This window comes from Crinia signifera, chromosome 3, assembly GCF_055691185.1.
Source record: "Crinia signifera chromosome 3, ASM5569118v1, whole genome shotgun sequence".
In the NCBI taxonomy this organism is placed as follows: Eukaryota; Metazoa; Chordata; class Amphibia; order Anura; family Myobatrachidae; genus Crinia; species Crinia signifera.
Window position 1 is genome coordinate 147,725,964 of NC_139219.1, and position 17,872 is coordinate 147,743,835.

The 17,872-nt window shown below is 44.3% G+C and overlaps 1 pseudogene; it reads right to left on the reverse strand.

Annotated features, from left to right (window-relative positions):
- Positions 1 to 2,718: 2,718 nt before the first annotated feature.
- LOC146066144 (5S ribosomal RNA) lies at positions 2,719 to 2,837 on the reverse strand (annotated as a pseudogene).
- Positions 2,838 to 17,872: the final 15,035 nt, after the last annotated feature.

Here is a 17,872-nt window from a genome sequence, read left to right on the forward strand (position 1 = left end):
GAAAAAACCCGGGTCCAGCAATCTGGCATTCCGTTAAAAGAAAGGTTTTACGTGATTCAGACCCGGGTTGCTGGGCAGTGTAAATGGGTAACCCAGGTCCGGTTCACACTAGAGGGAGGAGGAAGCATCAACCACAAGTGCTGCCTCCTCACCCACCCCCCATTAAGCACCGTTAGTACACCCGCCCCCTTTGTGACTTCAGGGTCGCTGTGGGGGCTATTTGCAAATGCAATGTAAAAGATGTATAATATATCTATTTCATGTAACTATTTATAATAAGGTACAGTTTTAATTTAATTATTATTTATCTTAGCTTAGTTCATTGATCCATTTGGTATTTTCACATTTCATATTCCTTTATACTATATTTTCAGATATATCGGCATGTGTTGTGGCTGTGTGTACAGACTACCTGTAGGGACTGACATTACAGCTGTGAGGGCAAATTCAAATGACTGCCCAGTTTTAACATTACGACAGACACATCATAAAGCCAATTGCTAAGTGTGTATGATTATCAAATCGATTATTAATTTGTCGATGAATCTGCCTATAATATATTTTGGCATAGTGCATACCCAGCCTAAATTGTTTAATAAAACAAAAACAGAATACTATCACATGGAATTTAATATGACAAATGTAAGTAAAGATGATTGATTGATAGCTTGTCCTGGTGCTAGGTAAACTGCCAAATGAAATATTGAGCAGCTAAATGGGATAAAAAAGGACTAGTTAATCAATAATAATAATACTAATATATATATATATATATATATATATATATATATATTAGGATTGTTCAGACCGGCACTCTCCCCAATTAGTAGAATCCACGTGGGTGCCTTCTGGTAGCATACACAGCATCCAATACAAACAGGCAGCGGCACTCCACGATTTAAAGGTGCAAAAAGTTTAATACCGATGTTTCGGGGTACGTGCTCCCCGTTTTCAAGGTTGCACTGTTAACCTGGATGCTATATATATATATATATATAGGCTTGTGTAAAGGATGCGGCACACCATTCACGAAAACAAGTACTATTTAATGGCACAAAGGGCAACGTTTCAATGCCTATGTCGGCATTTTCATCAGGCTTATAAGCCTGATGAAAATGCCGACATAGGCATTGAAACGTTGCCCTTTGTGCCATTAAATAGTACTTGTTTTCGTGAATGGTGTGCCGCATCTTTTACACAAGCCTATCTACTTCCTTTTTGCGGGCACCCATGCAATTGAGCTGAAGGAGGCTGTGCCGGACACCCTGGATTTCTATATATATATATATATATATATATTTGTAAAGAAAGGTTATGACCCGGTGACCCGGCGACTATAGTAATATACTAAGAATCAAAATGTGTTATAAATATGAACAATTTTTTTTTACTAAGAATATACTTCTATATACTATAAATCAAAATGTGTTATAAATATGAACAATTTATTTTTACATGAATACAGATGAAGAAATAAGGATAAGAATAAGTACAAGCACGTAAATGGGAGTAAAAATATATACACTCAGATACACTACAAAAACAAAAAAAGGAGTATATATAAAAATTAAGTAATTAAAAATTACCACAATGATGCTAAAAATATATGCACGTAAAACAAAGCACAATTAGTAGCAGGTATAAGTACAGTGAATGATAGGGTTAAAACGAATAAATGATGACATAGGCTTAACTTAGTGCAGAGAATAGGAGTTCAGAAGCTGCCCGACATGTTTCGTCATAAAAGACTTCCTCAGGGGGTGGAGACAAACTGGTGGGAGCAGATATTTAAGCTATAGCAGACTGACATCACTTCCTGTGACCAATTATCTACACTGTGTGTATAAGCGCATTTTCAATGAACTAATCTGATGGTGGATACTGCAGTGGGCTCGTAATCATCAGCAGTACTATTTAATGTGCATCCATTATTAAAAAATAAAACAATTAATACATGTACGTTTTTAAATTGATATCTGGACATCGGGGGAGTGGGGCGCAACATCACTTCCGCCCACTTCCGCCCCGCGTCCGCCGTCCTGACAGTTCATATGCGCATGTGCCGATATGCACATAGCGCTGGGAGATCCTCTGCTTCGGCGAGACCTCCCGTCTCGCTACATGGATGACGCGCTTCCTCTTATTGAAGCGCAAGCTTGCGTTCCAAAGGTAGTTTAGCGTGGCGGCATCTTGTGGTTGGTATAGTGTATAGCATGTCAGACAGTCTTTATCGTTCTTTGTGTGTAACGGCCTCATTGATTACAGATATAGCCGATAATGCAGGTAATTGGCATTAGTTCCATTTGCAAAAGAAGAGAAGGATGGTGTTAATATATATACAGTACAACTTAGTTGGATCGATGGAGTTGATAAGATAATAATAAATTAATATATTATAATAAATTACAATGTCTCTAATGCCTCTTAGCATACAAGGTTTCCGAGAGTAATGCATACTAGTTCTTATATAAAAATGAATGAACAGCCAATCCAATATTATGTAAATGAGTTAATATGATTGCATAAAAACATAAATACTGAATATGATGATTTTACATAATTACCAAAATTGACAATATATTTAAGATCTGGACCATCTATTACGTATATATACACAGATTACTTTCATTTGATTTCATTTAATTTAATTCAATTTCGACGTCACCAGCGGCCTGTCAGCATGTCCTTTATATGTGTGTCAAATCTTAGCTATTTTGTTATTTACAGCACCTGATCTTCCTAGGAAGTTCCCCTTCCCAGTACTAGTCAGGCCCAACACTGCTTAGCTTCCAAGATCGGACGTATTTGGGCGGTGCCAGTGCGGTATGGCTATAGTGAATTGGGCCGTCGTAAAGGTTTGACACAAAAGGACTTCTGCAGGCTTGTTGGAACTGAGTGGGGGTATGAGACCCGGTGCAGGTAGAAATTATCTGGGCATTTTTTAACATACCGTATCTAGTAGTGTTTATCTATTGGAGTCCTTATGGATGTCCAGGACCTCGGGGTTGACAGTTGTATAGTGGATGGGATGTTTACAAGAATGGGGCGATCTCGTAGTTATCGTTATATATACATATACACTGATCAAAAGATAATGGGAACACTTAAACAACGCAATGTAACTCCAAGTCAGTCACACTTCTGTGAAATCAAACTGTCCACTTAGCAAGCAACACTGATTGACAATCAACTTCACATTCTGTTGTGCAAATGGAATAGACAACAGGTGGAAATTTTAGCCAATTAGCAAGACACCCCCATAAAGGAGTTGTTCTGCAGGTGGTGACCACAGACCACTTCTCAGCTCCTATGCTTTCTGGCTGATGTTTTGGTCACTTTTGAAAGCTGGCGGTGCTTTTTAAAAGGTTGTAGACTGTAGGCTAGTGGTAGCATGAGACGGAGTCTACAACCCACACAAGTGGCTCAGGTAGTGCAGCTCATCCAGGATGGCACATCATTGTGAGCTGTGGCAAAAAGGTTTGCTGTGTCTGTCAGCATAGTGTCCAGAGCATGGAGGCGCTACCAGGAGACAGGCAAGTACATCAGGAGATGTGGAGGAGGCCGTAGGAGGGCAACAACCCAGAAGCAGGACTGCTGCCTCCGCCTTTGTGCAAGGAGGAACAGGAGGAGCACTGCCAGAACCCTGCAAAATTACCTCCAGCAGGCCACAAATGTGCATGTGTCTACTCAAATGGTCTTAAACACATTCCATGAGGGTGATATGAAGGCCCAACGTCCACAGGTGGGGGTTGTGCTTACAGCCCAACACCGTGCAGGACATTTGGCATTTCGCCAGAGAACACCAAGATTGATAAATTCGCCACTGGCACCCTGTACTCTTCACAGATGAAAGCAGGTTCACACTGAGCATGTGACAGACGTGACAGAGTCTGGAGACGCCAAGGATAACATTCTGCTGCCTGCAGCAACATCCTTCAGGTTTGGCAATGGGTCAGTAATGATGTGGGGTGGCATTTCTTTGGGGGCCGCACAGCCCTCCATGTGCTTGCCAGAGGTAGCCTGACTGCCATTAGGTACTGAGATGACATCCTCAGACCCCTTGTGAGACCATATGCTGGTGCGGTTGGCCCTGGGTTCCTCCTAATGCAAGACCATGCTAGACCTCATGTGGCTGGAGTGTGTCAGCAGTTCCCGCAAGATGAAGGCATTGATGCTATGGACTGGCTCGCCTGTTCCCCAGTCCTGAATCCAATTGAGCACATCTGGGACATCATGTCTCGACCATCCGCCAATGCCATGTTGCACCACAGAGGGGGACATTTACCAAAATGGATTCGTAGAAAAAAGGTGTATTCGTAGGGAGAAATACACCTTTTTTTTACGAATTTGTATTTTCGGGATTTACAATCCCAAAAATACAACAATTCGTAGTCCTAAAGATGGAACATTCGTATTTGTAGTTACAAATACGAATGCCCTACACCATCGATAGGATACGACAGAAATCACCATTCAAAAGAATGGTGGTTTCTGATTTACTAAGCAGCCGTACTGACAATACGGCTGCTTAGTGGTGTGAAACACCCACGCAAATACAACAGGAAAATAGAACACCATTTTCCTGTTCTATTTGCGTTTTAGCCTGCACGGATCAGTCAGATCCGTGCAGGCTACAGTGTAAAAAAATAGAAAAATAAATAAATAAAAAAAAAAACCGGCGTGGGGTCCCCCCCACAGCCGAAACCAGCACCAGGCTGAAGGAGCCGGGGCCGGTAATTAAAAATCAGGGAACCCGACAAATAGGGGTTCCCCGATTTTTAACAACCAGCCCCAGGCTCCAGGTCCGGGGCTGGTTCCCAAAATACGGGGGACAAAATGAGTAGGGGTCCCCCGTATTTTAAGAACCAGCCCCAGGCACAACCAGCCGGCAGGGTAATGTCACAGCCAGGGGACACTTATAATATAAGGTCCCGCGGCCAAAACATTCTCCCTACCGACCAGTCAGCCTGGCCAGGGGCCCTGGGGGAGTGGGGACCCCCCCAATAAAGGGGTCCCCCCCTCCAGGACTTACCTGACCAGGCTGAAGCCTGGTGCTGTCCCCGATGCCCCTGGGCGGTGGGCATCGGGCTGATTATGTTGTAAAAAATAGATAAACCATTGTTTTTTACTGTGGCACTACAAGTGCCAGCAAGCCTCCCCAGCAAGCTGGGACTTGGAGAACCACAAGTCCCAGCCTGCTGGGCATTAAAGGGCCCGCTGGCACTTGTAGTTCTACAGTTAAAAAAATAGTGCACAAAACGCACTGATACACTTTTAAAATAAAACTTTATTACACACAAAGCCCACACATACTAATACTTACCTATCTTCTTCCCATAGGTCGCCCTGGTCCTGTGTCGGCGTCTTCTGGTCCTGTGTCGTCTTCTTCCTCCATGTCGACGTCGCTGTCGGCGATGGTGTCCCCGTCCGGATCCGACGAAATCCATTTGGGAAGCTGTGGAAGGAAACCATACTCACCTGTCCCAGCGCAACGTAGTCCAGGTAAGGGTCTTTGCAAAAAAATAAACCGAACACCCCGAAACCAAACCGGACTGACGGAGACGCACGGTGTTTACATCGTGCGGCTCCGCCTCCCGAATGCCGCTATTGGCCGCCTTGCGGCCTAGCGGCCAATCAGGAGCCGCTAGGCCGCAAGGCGGCCAATAGCGGCATTCGGGAGGCGGAGCCGCACGATGTAAACAAACACACGTGCGTCTCCATCAGTCCGGTCTGGTTTCGGGGTGTCGGTTTATTTTTTTGCAAAGACCCTTACCTGGACTACGTCGCGCTGGGACAGGTGAGTATGGTTTCCTTCCACAGCTTCCCAAATGGATTTCGTCGGATCCGGACGGGGACACCATCGCCGACAGCGACGTCGACATGGAGGAAGAAGACGACACAGGACCAGAAGACGCCGACACAGGACCAGGGCGACCTATGGGAAGAAGATAGGTAAGTATTAGTATGTGTGGGCTTTGTGTGTAATAAAGTTTTATTTTAAAAGTGTATCAGTGTGTTTTGTGCACTATTTTTTTAACTGTAGAACTACAAGTGCCAGCGGGCCCTTTAATGCCCAGCAGGCTGGGACTTGTGGTTCTCCAAGTCCCAGCTTGCTGGGGAGGCTTGCTGGCACTTGTAGTGCCACAGTAAAAAACAATGGTTTATCTATTTTTTACAACATAATCAGCTCAATGCCCACCGCCCAGGGGCATCGGGGACAGCACCAGGCTTCAGCCTGGTCAGGTAAGTCCTGGAGGGGGGGGACCCCTTTATTGGGGGGGTCCCCACTCCCCCAGGGCCCCTGGCCAGGCTGACTGGTCGGTAGGGAGAATGTTTTGGCCGCGGGACCATATATTATAAGTGTCCCCCGGCTGTGACATTACCCTGCCGGCTGGTTGTGCCTGGGGCTGGTTCTTAAAATACGGGGGACCCCTACTCATTTTGTCCCCCGTATTTTGGGAACCAGCCCCGGACCTGGAGCCTGGGGCTGGTTGTTAAAAATCGGGGAACCCCTATTTGTCAGGTTCCCTGATTTTTAATTACCGGCCCCGGCTCCTTCAGCCTGGTGCTGGTTTCGGCTGTGGGGGGGACCCCACGCCGTTTTTTTTTTTTATTTATTTATTTTTCTATTTTTTTTACACTGTAGCCTGCACGGATCTGACTTGATCCGTGCAGACTGCTAGAAATAATTCGTATTAGCAGCCGTATATACGGCCGCTAATACGAATCATTACACCATCGGAGGGTTACAAAGCAGTCGTATCTGACTGCTTTGTAAATCCCCCTCCGGAACACGACTTTGCATACGACTTAAACAGTCGTATGCAGTCGTAGGGAAACAACCAATACGAAAAACTAGGTTTTTCATATTGGTAAATTTCCCCCAGACTGTCTAGGAGTTGGCAGATGCTGTAGTCCAGGTCTGGGAGGAGATCCCTCAGGAGACCATCCGCCACCTCATCAGGAGCAGGTCCAGGCGTTGTAGGGAGGTCAGACAGGCACGTGAAGGCCACACACACTACTGAGCCTCATTTTGACTTGTTTTAAGGACATTACATCCATGGGTTAATACATTTGATGTCCATTTATATTTTGTGTGTTATTTTGTTGTCAGCACATTCAATTATGTAAAGAACAAAGTATTTAATAAGAACATTTTATTCATTCAGATCTAGGATGTGTTATGTTTTTTTTTTTCTCCAACAGGCACAAATCTTCTGGTTGTTACATTGCTTTAATAAACTATGTACATATACATGTTCTTACTACATAGCAATTGGTTTTATTTTGGTAAACCTATCCACATTGCTTTTGCATTTTCATGCACAGAGCCTCTTTTCTTAACATAACAATTATTAGAAGTTGACATTGATAAATTCAAGAGACATGTTTGGTGCTGGTAGGATTTAGTTTCAGTTTCAATAATAAAAAAACTAAAAATCTATGTGAAGAGATGTGATGCTGATGCAGGATTTCTGTCTGTCAGTGAAGTGTGACCACAGTGATATACAGTATTCATCTCATAAGTACACAAAAAAGTCCTGTATTCATACAATTTCAATAATATCAAATACCAAATGATAGGTGCATTCCGTATTTTCAAACACAGTGGGCAATATAGTTTATGCCTTTGTCTAGGTTGTATTTTTTAGGAAAATTAAAGCCCTATGGTGATTTTCATCAGGTGACTGCATGAAGATTTTTTGGTTATTTTTATAGCTTTTAGATAACATAATTATTAAGTTACTGTAGCATCCCAACTAGGGTAACCACCTTTTTGTTGAGAGATTCCCTGACAGTGGCCTGCCCCTTGACCCACCCACAGACCCGCGTCTCTATGGAGAAAGTACGCGTCTCTCTGCTTATGCAACGCAGCACTCCAGTACTGCAGGACACTGAAGCGTGGTGCAGGATACCCCGGCCACGGAGAGTCAGTAAGTGTTGGCTCTTCTCCAGGACCTGTTCCTGGACATTCTATAAAGGAACGCCACCTGTCACTACTATGAAGAACATCAGTACATGAAACAGTAAAAGTCACAGGTTAAATTGATCAGGATTGACCAATGGAAATTGCCATCCAGACACTGGAATACATTGGCTGTTATATCTGTGACAGAGTATTGTGGAAAGAGGAGTCGTATCTAGATAACATACCAGTTGGCTTAGTGACAGCAGTTTTGCCTGTACCACCCTACTCAATTAGTACTGTCACCTGGAGGTCCCTACAAACATGTAAGGTGTTGTTGCTTGTCTTTGATTTTCCACAACTCAAAATTCATAAACATCTTATTGAGATTGTATGGAGGGGGGTCTTGAAATGCACACCCTAATAACTTACAAGTAATACCTTGATATGTATTAAAATCAGGACATGTCCAATATTAACTCTGCTTGCACAGGCCCCCCTCTAACACCCATGAAATATAATGTCACCCCATATAAAAAAAAATCAGAATCAGCTTTATTGGCCAGGTATACTTGCGTTTTCTAGGAATTTGTTTTCGGTTTGCTGTGCAGCAACTAGGTGGGTAAAAAGTAAACAGTATACAGTATAAACAACAAACAATATAAACAGGTGGAGGGACATAAACAGTCACACAGAAAGTTTTTCCGAGGGGGCACAGTGTTAGATTATGTGCAAAGGGTTATGGAGTGACTAGACAGTGAGGTGTTCACAAGTTCACATGTCAACAGGTGAACCACTTGAGGGAAGAAACTTTTTAGGCTTCTGTTGGAACTGGCATCAGGTTAAACAAGCCATGGCCAGGATGCAGTAGGTCCTTGACTATCCTCGTTGCCCGCTTTTTTGCTCAGGACAGATACAGGTCCTGGACAGAGGGAAGCTCCGTCCTGATGATTTTCTCCGCAGTTCTGACTACCTTTTGGAGTCTGCATTTGTCTCTCGCTGGCGGAGCCGTACCAGACCAGTATAGGGGAGCACAGTACAGACTACACAATCGCGGAGTAGAAGATTAGGAGAAGCTTCTGTGGGATGTTGAACTTCCTCAGTTGCCTAAGGAAGAACAGCCTCTGCTACACTTTTCAAACAATAGTATCAGTGTTGGGCCCCCATTTAAGATCCCTGGAGATTGTGGTTGCTAGGAACTTGAAGGAGTCCACTAGCGACACCACACTATCAGCAATTGTTAGCGGAGGAACACCAACAGACCTCTTCCTAAAGTCCACTACCACCTCAATGGTTTTGAGTGGATTGATGTACAGAGAGAAGAGCAGGGATGAGAGGACTGCACTTGGGAGGTGAATTTTCCCACTTTCACAACTTGTTTTCAGTCAGAAAGTCCACAATCCAAGAACAGGTAGCTTCAACTTCCTAGGTGGAGTAGTTTGGAGCGGAGGATGTGGGGGATGATTTTTTTGAAAGCCGAGCTGAAGTCGACAAACAGGACCCTTGCATAGGTACCAGACATATCCAGGTGCTGCAGAATGTAGTGCAGGCCCAGGTTAACTGCGTCCTCAATGCATCGATTTGATCGGTAGGCAAACTGGAGAGGGTCTAGCTGGTGGCCAGTCACAGCTTTCAGGTGGTTAATTACCAGGTGCTCGAAATTTTTTATGATCACAGACATCAGAGCTATCGGCCGGTAGTTTTTCAGATTTGTAATAGTGGATTTCTTAGGGACCAGAACAATAGTGGTGCTTTTGAGGCAGGAGGGAACCTTGCTTAGCTCCAGCCATTTGTTGAAGATCCTGGTGAATATGGGGGCAAGTTGACCCCCGCATACTGTCAGGGCAGATGGTGACACGACGTCAGGACCTGGTGCTTTCCTTGGTTTGGCGCTCTTGAACATTTCCTTTATTTGTGTGACCAGAAGTGACTGGAATTGGCTGTCGACATTTTGGGCAGCTACACAGATACAGGGTCATTAGTGGACAGGTCATTTGTCAGCTTGTCAGATTTTTTGCTAGCCTGATTTCTTTTGTTAGGGAGTTCCTGGCTCGGTTGTATTGTGCTCAGTCATCACAGCTGTAGGCTTCCTCTTTGGCTCAGCGTAGTTGTCTGAGCTGGGCATTGAACCAAGGCTTGTCGCTGTTGAAGATGCGGTAGGTCTCATATGTCCACATATGTCCTTACAGTAGCTTATGTAGGAAGTGACGGTGTCAGTCAGGTCGTTCAGGTCAGTTGCTGAGGCTTCAAAGACCCTCCAGTCCGTGCAGTCGAGGCAGGACTGGAGTTTCAGCTTAGCCTCGTTAATCCATTTCCTAACTGTCTTGACAGGCTTAGCTTTTGCGTATGGGTATGGAGTAGGTGGACGAGGCAGTGGTCAGATAGTCCGAGGGCAGCATGGGGGATTGACCGGAAGGCAGACTTAAGGGTGGTGTAACATTGGTCAAGGGTACACCCTTCCCTGGTGGGGTAAGTTACTTGTTGTTTGAACTTGGCTCAGGTTAGTTCTGTTGAAGTCATCCAGCACAGCATCCCAAACTGCTCATACCCCCACTATCCACGTTGGCATGGAATTGATTTTATAAAGTGTGGCGAGTGCAGTGGAATACACAGAAGCATGGCGAGCACAGTGAGCCCCGCGAGGGGATGTGGAATACACGTCAAGTAATGCATGTCAAGTAATCCGTGTCCTCTCGCGGGGCTTGCTGTGCTCACCACGCTGTGGGCATGGTGGCTCGCTGCGCTCACCTCACTTTATAAAATCAGCTCCATGCCGACATGGATAGTGGGGGTATGAACAGGTTGGGAGGAGCACACCGCATGCCCTTGCGGGGCTCGCTACGCTCGCCATGCTTCGGCCAGACGTGGATAATGGGGGTTTGAAATGGAGACATTTGCCAGTATGTAACATGGAGCACTGGCAAATGCGTTCTTTATTGTTCATGAGATGCATTTGAGCACCGCAACCCCCCCCCCCTTGTGCAGGAGATGCAATGCGCTACCGAACCCTTAACCCTGTCCGTCTCCCTGAATCGGACACAGGCAGGGTCGCCGTAAACTGCCGCAAGAATTAATGAGACGCACAAGCATCTGAGACACTCGTGCCTCTCAGACAGATGGAGTGCCTCTCCGCCAGAGCCCACATGCCAGCGCAGGAGATCTGGTGGTTACCGGTGCTCTGTTTGAGGTGCTCAAAAGGCTTGCCAGGGACACCAGGGACAGAGCTGCAGCTCCCGGGGACAGTACGGTGATTATGCTGCCTGATGGGGATACTACGCTGACTATGCAGGGCTGCCACGGGAACACAACGCTGACTACGCTAGGCAGCCATTGCGCTACGCTGACAACGTAGCTTAGCCTACGCTGAAAACGTAGCGTAGCCTGCCACCGTGAAACTACCGTGAAAGTACCATGAATGGTTCTCCATGTTGGCGGCCTGCTCTCCAACAACCGGCATTCACCTTTGCAGCATCCTTTCCACACAGGGAAGCAAGGGCAGCGTGAACTGTGAGGACTGCTGATCTGCCCACCTCCCGCTCCGTCAGGCCCATACGGGTGGTCTGCTCCAGGGGTGAGCTCCATTTCAGAAGGGCTTCTCTGCTGTGCTTGGTCACCACACTCGGCAGGGTCACCGCACTTGAGGCGGTGATGAAAAAGCACAAGGACAGTGGGAGACAACGGGAGACATATAATTTGGTTGAGCTGCACAGCTCCGAGGAAGCCTTCTGCGGCACCATATGTGTGGTATCCAGTATGATGATGAAAATGAATATATAATTACAATAAATCCAGCACAAATGAGTTGATGGACTTCTAAAAATCCAGTATGTCATCACTAGAGCAATAGCAAGTAGGAATTGGTATTTATCACTCTTTTTTACTCTTAGCCTCAAAGGATTTTTTTATGGTGCAATAGTGTAGCTGCAATTCTTGTTCACTTGCAAAAGCAAATTCACTCTCTAATGGACAAAACCATGTGCACTGCAGTTGGGGCAAATGTAACATGTGCAGAGAGAATTACATTTGGGTGGGGTTTGTACTTCAAACTGATATCTTTATTGCAGTGCAAAAATAAAGCAGCCAGTATTTACCCTGAACAGAAACAAATTAACACCCAAATCTAACTCTCTGCATATGTTACATCTGCCCCCCCCCCCCCTGCAGTGCACATGGTTTTGTCCATTAGAGAGAGAATTTGTTTTTGCAAGTGAACCAGAATCAGGCCCAGAATATGTACCTATCAGTTGACCAGTTGGGGCAAGAAATAATTTTGAAGTACTCTATAAGTTTTCTAAAAATAGTCACACAAAAACATAAAACTTTAAAATACACATTCCCCTTAATCATGACCCTCCCTGTTTGTCTGTCTCTGTGAGAGCGATGGGACCCTTTCCAATATTATTTTTTTTATTTGCACATTTGATAGAATCTATTTATCGTTTTTACATTTGTTAGAGTCTCATGTTTGTATAGTCTGGATTGTTCCGCACACACACTCCATGTTAGTTGTTAATGTATTTGTTGCCTTTGTCTTTGTTAACCTCTACTGACTGCCCACTGTTGTTACGTGTCTCCCCTAATTTGTTTACTAGCCCCCCATTTAGCATGGCCTTTTATGTTATTGTCCCAATCTAACTGGTCTTCCCATGAACAGACTCTCGCCACTGCAATTCATTTTAAATGCTGCTGCTAGGCTGATCTTCCTTGCAAGACGCTCATCGTCTGCTGATCCGCTCTGCCAGTCCCTTCGTTGGTTGCCTGTATCTTACCGTATTCAATATAAAACACTTCTACTAGCATATAAAGCTACTAACCATAGTGCACCAGCATATATCTCTCTACTTATCACAAAATATCTCCCATCTCGACCACTCCGCTCTGCACATGATCTATGTCTCTCTTCCACATGGATCACCAGTTCTCATTCAATATTACAGGACTTTCATCGGGCTGCTCCCATCCTATGGAATGCCCTTCCACACACAATAAGACTCTCCACTAGCCTCCAAACGTTCAAGTGTTCCCTGAAAACACCTCTTCAGGCAAGCCTATCATATTTAAGTTCTACACGCATAACCCTCTGAGGCACTTATGTACTACAGATGTAGCCGGCCTTAGTGTTGCTGGCGAATCGCCAGCAGCATGCTGCTGGCGATCCGCCAGCAACACGGCGCTCCATCTGACTGAGACGCGCGTGCATCCCCCATGCATGCGCGTCTCAGTATCGGGGCGGCGAGGCGGACGCAATACTGTCCGCCTCCAGCTCGAGGGGGCTGGGGGGGACCCGAGGGCACTGCGGGGGGTGCGGTCGCCCGGTGTGGGCACCGGGTGACCAAGGGCAGCACCGTCGGAAGGGGACGTGCGCGCACCTCGTGCGCGCGCATCCCCTTCCGGCATACAGATGGCGTGGGGCAGGGGATGGCGGCTGTCACAATGCAGCCAGGGCAGTCTCACAGACAGTGGAGTATTTTACCTGCCCATAGGTAAAAACCGCCACTGACCCTGTCCCCCCCCCCCCCCCCCACACACACACACACACACACCACATAGCTGGCTTCCCCCCACCACAGCTAGGGATGCGGAATCCTGGGCATGTGGTAAGTACAATGTAAATATATTTCTGTTACAGGTACAATTTGGGCTGATAGTGATTATACAAACATCCAGGAGGCACGCCCCCAGCAAGTGTCTCCCCTAGACAGGTGTCTAATGTGCTGAATGGGAAATTCACTGATGTACCCATACCTGCTGAATGCTGTACTTGGTGCATGTAACAACTCAGGTGAACATGTGACTGCTGCACCCTCTAGGGCTAACCTCTCCATGCAATCACTAAGCACAAACCCCTTTTCTATCAGGTAACCTACTATGTACACATCTTGATCCATTTTTAGTCTATCATACACTGAGAATGTGAGAATGTGTGTGCACCCATAAACAGTAATGTCTTAAAAACTATAAACTACAGACCGCTCAAGAAAGGCCTAATTGACATAACTTCAAGACATCTGGATAAAATATGTAAAAAAAACAGACTACAAAGATCAATGGTTAAAATGATTAGAATGTTCTGTTCTGTGGCAAACTGTTGTACAAATCAATGATCACTAGTACTTTTCTTAAAAGAAAGCATTCTCTAAAATATAGCTCCATTAGTTAAGATTAGACTCGCAGATCTTTGTTTGCATAGAAAAAAAGATTTCCAAAGTGTTCTATTATGTATTAGTGTAATGTATAAGTGCTCTGTATTCCCAGATTGCAGTAGATGTAGAGCAGGCAATTCTCAGTTACATATGTTCTTCTTACAGCATCATGAGTAGATTTTTTTAACAAAGCGATGAATGTGATATGGTTCAGTGGTAATGGGTGAGAGACAACATCTGCAGCTGCTAAAGTCGGGATTTCTTTCTTTTTGCAGCATCGGTCTCTGGAGGATTTTTTTTTAGCAACAACTAGTCTCTTTTCCAAAATCATTTTGAATAAAATGTAAATGTATCACATATAAAACAAATACTATCTGACAATGCTAACAATCAGTTTTGTTGAATGGATTTTGAATTTGCACACAAAAAGATTTGTTGTTAGCACAAAAGCACACAAAAGCGCAAAACTTGGTTGCACTGCAGGTGGGGCAGATGTAACATGCGCAGATATATTTAGATTTGGGTGAGTAATATTGTTTCTGTGCAGGATAAATACTGGCTGCTTTGTTGTTACACTGCAATTTAGATTTCAATTTGTGCACACCGCTCCCAAATCTAAAACTCTCTACATGTTACATCTGCCCCACCAGCGGTGCAACATGGTTTGCCCATTTGCATGCTTTTTTGCTTTGCTAACAAAGCTGGATCAGGCTCAAAACCAATTTACCTTACTGGACCTGCAGTATAGTACAGCAGTAATGCAAAAAAGATAAGAAAACTCAATTCTATCAACATTTCTGCTAATAAATGTATTAAGGAAATTTATTTCTGAACAAAATATTTAATAGACAAAGTTCAATCCATTTAGTGAGTTCTGAGATAAATAATTGAATTCTGAAAGATCTTTCTGTGTTTAGCCAACGTCGTTCTGGGGTAGATGGAACATTACTGCTCCAATGAACTGTGCATGAGTAGTCTCCTGGAACAGTTTCAAATTGGCGCTATACCCACCAAAGAGTGGAATAAATCCAGCACGTCTGTTCCACATCTTGTCTGTATCCAAGTTTTAAGACTATGTTCAGTGTACTTGATATAAATCATTTGAGAGTTGTAAGCATCAGAATCAACTGTGTAAATCGTAATAAACCACAATAATACACGCATGTGCTATTTCTTTGCTTATTGGAGGAGTGAGCACATGTGCACATACTGTAGATCAACAGGCACACATGAACATTTCACAATATTTTATTAATGGTAACTATTATGTCTAGTGTGGTTGCAGCAGACATACTTATGGGTCACTGAGAAAACTAATAGAACACTAAACCACAAGCAATTTTCTAAATGATCATCAGATCAAACTTGGTAATAATGATGCTGACTTCTGAACTGTTTTTCAAAGACTTGCACAGAATGTTTTCGAAGCTTTAATTAGACTTGTACATAGAGCCAAAGGTCTTTGTATTCAAATAAAAATCTATGACAGTCATAAAGCATTAAGTCTTTGGATTTTCCAGGAATATTTGAGTCTTGAGTCAATATCAAGTGCTAGAATTGTGGCAATAGTCTGGTGTCCCCCTACTTGTTACTATCTCATTTTCCCTTCCAAACTTCTTTGCTCCTGTCTAAATTATAATTATCTTTTTTAAAGTAATAAATTGTTAGAGGTAGATTAATTAATATATGAGTTAATTCGGAGGTCTCCAGTAAATCAGACCAAACACTTCCTTTACTTGCATAGTCTGAAAAGTTATTTATATGTGTGTGTTACTAATAACCTTGGGCAGGGAGGGATGTGACATAATGCTTTTTTATATAAAGGGTTGGAAATGCATTTTACATGGGTAACATCAGCGCTAACTAAAGCCATCTAATGGAATATGCACTACTCACAAAATTCATAGGTGATTAATCATTCAGAGCTTTTGGATGTGGGTAAGAACAGTGATCTGCAGAGTAAATGTACTGAAGCACATTGTGCTAGGAGGAAATGCAATAGTATGTGCACGGTGCATACATTTATTGTTGGATGCACATAAAATAAATAAAAATTAGTTTGTTGAATGTTGAAGGTTAGTAGTAGGGATGAGAAGGATTCAGATCTCTGAGATCCAAGCCTCCCGAACTTTCCGGTCCGAGGCGGGATCTAAGTCCAGCTCAAGTTTTCCTGCCAGAGTGGGATCCCAGATAGAGGCAAAACATCATCATCCCGCTGTCGGATTCTCATGGGGTTTTGGATCCTATATAGGATCAAAGCATTGTAGAGTGTAGAGGATGGACTTCTGGCTGTCTGTCTGCTGGTGGGGTGGGTGCTGGGTGCTGTCTTGGAGTGCTCTATTAGGGTGCTGTATTGGGTGCAGTCTTGGGGTGCTGCCCTGTTTTGTACAGGGTGCTGCTGTCGTGCTGGGTGTGGAGGTGTTCTGCTGTACAGGGTGCTGCTACCCTCTTGCGCTGTACTGGCATTCTGTTCTATGTGCTGTAAAAATAAAGGGGCACCGCCTTCTGTGCTGTAAAAATAAAAGGGCGTTGTAGAAATAATAATAAATGGTCGCTGACCTGTGTGCTGTTAAAATAAAGGTGCACTGTCCTATGTACCGCAAGAATAAAGGGGCGCTTGTTTGCTGAGGCGCTATCCTGTGCTGTAAAGGGGTGCTGCTGTCTTGTACTGTTAGGGGTGCTGTATTTAAGTCCAGCAGTGAGCAGTGATGCCCTGTGCTGCCATTTAAATGCAGCATTGGTGCATTTTGATACAGCAATGGAGGAGGAAGACACACTATTTAATGAAGAGGAGGCTCCTTCCACATTTGTAAGCCCTTTGCTAGTGCTGGGAGGAGCACCGCCAGTCCAGTTATTGAAATTGAGATTGAGGATGTCACTGTAGAAGTACACCAAGATAAGGAGGATATTGGTGTATCTGGTGCTGAGGAGGAAGTTGACAATAAGGCTACTGATGGTGATGTGGTTTGTTTGAGTCAGGCACCGGTGGAGACACTTGTTGGCCATGGGATGAAAAAGCTGATTGTCATGCCTGGGCATAAGACCAAAAATCCATCTCTTTGGTCTGGAATTGTAAAAATGTAATACAGCAAGTAGGGGTAAGGATGCTAACCCCCTAGGAACATCCTCCCTTATTTGTCACACATTCCTCATAAGTCATTGTGAAGTTCAGAAACTTTGGCAAAGAGTGTAAGCAATCAAGTGACACTTGAATTGCTTTTTTCTGTTGTATTCAAGCACCTACAATCCACATCACCAACTCCCTTATCGTAAATTTTCTCCTCGAGTACCAAAAGTATTCCTGCAGGTCATGTCAATTGTCTGACTGACTCCTCTCTTATTTGGGATTCCTCAGGAGGATACTTGAATGCTACGCCTACTGCTGCAGCTGCTGCTGTTGCTGCTGAAAGTTGCTGTTGCTGCTGTGCTTTGCTGAAAGCTTCTACTACTTTAACTAAGCAATTGACTGACCAAAAGTCCTTTGGTAGGAAGATGAAGTGTGACATTCTGTTGCAAAGTGGATTACTGAGGCCATAGCAACTATGCTGGTATTAGACATGAGCCCAGTGTCTGTCATCAGTGCAGTAGGATTTAGACAGTTAATGGACGTAGTGTATCATATTGAAAAAAGGTGCACGATTATATTGGTGACAGCATCCAAGTAAGCATGTCAGTCGATATCTATACTGGCAAGAAAAATTTGCAGTTTGGAGGCCCTGGGACACACTGGCTTAATATTACCTAAGTTGTCCCCTTTCCAGTATGTACTCCAAAAGAGGTTTTAGTGCAGCCGGGATCCTTGTCGGTGATCAGCATAGGAGGT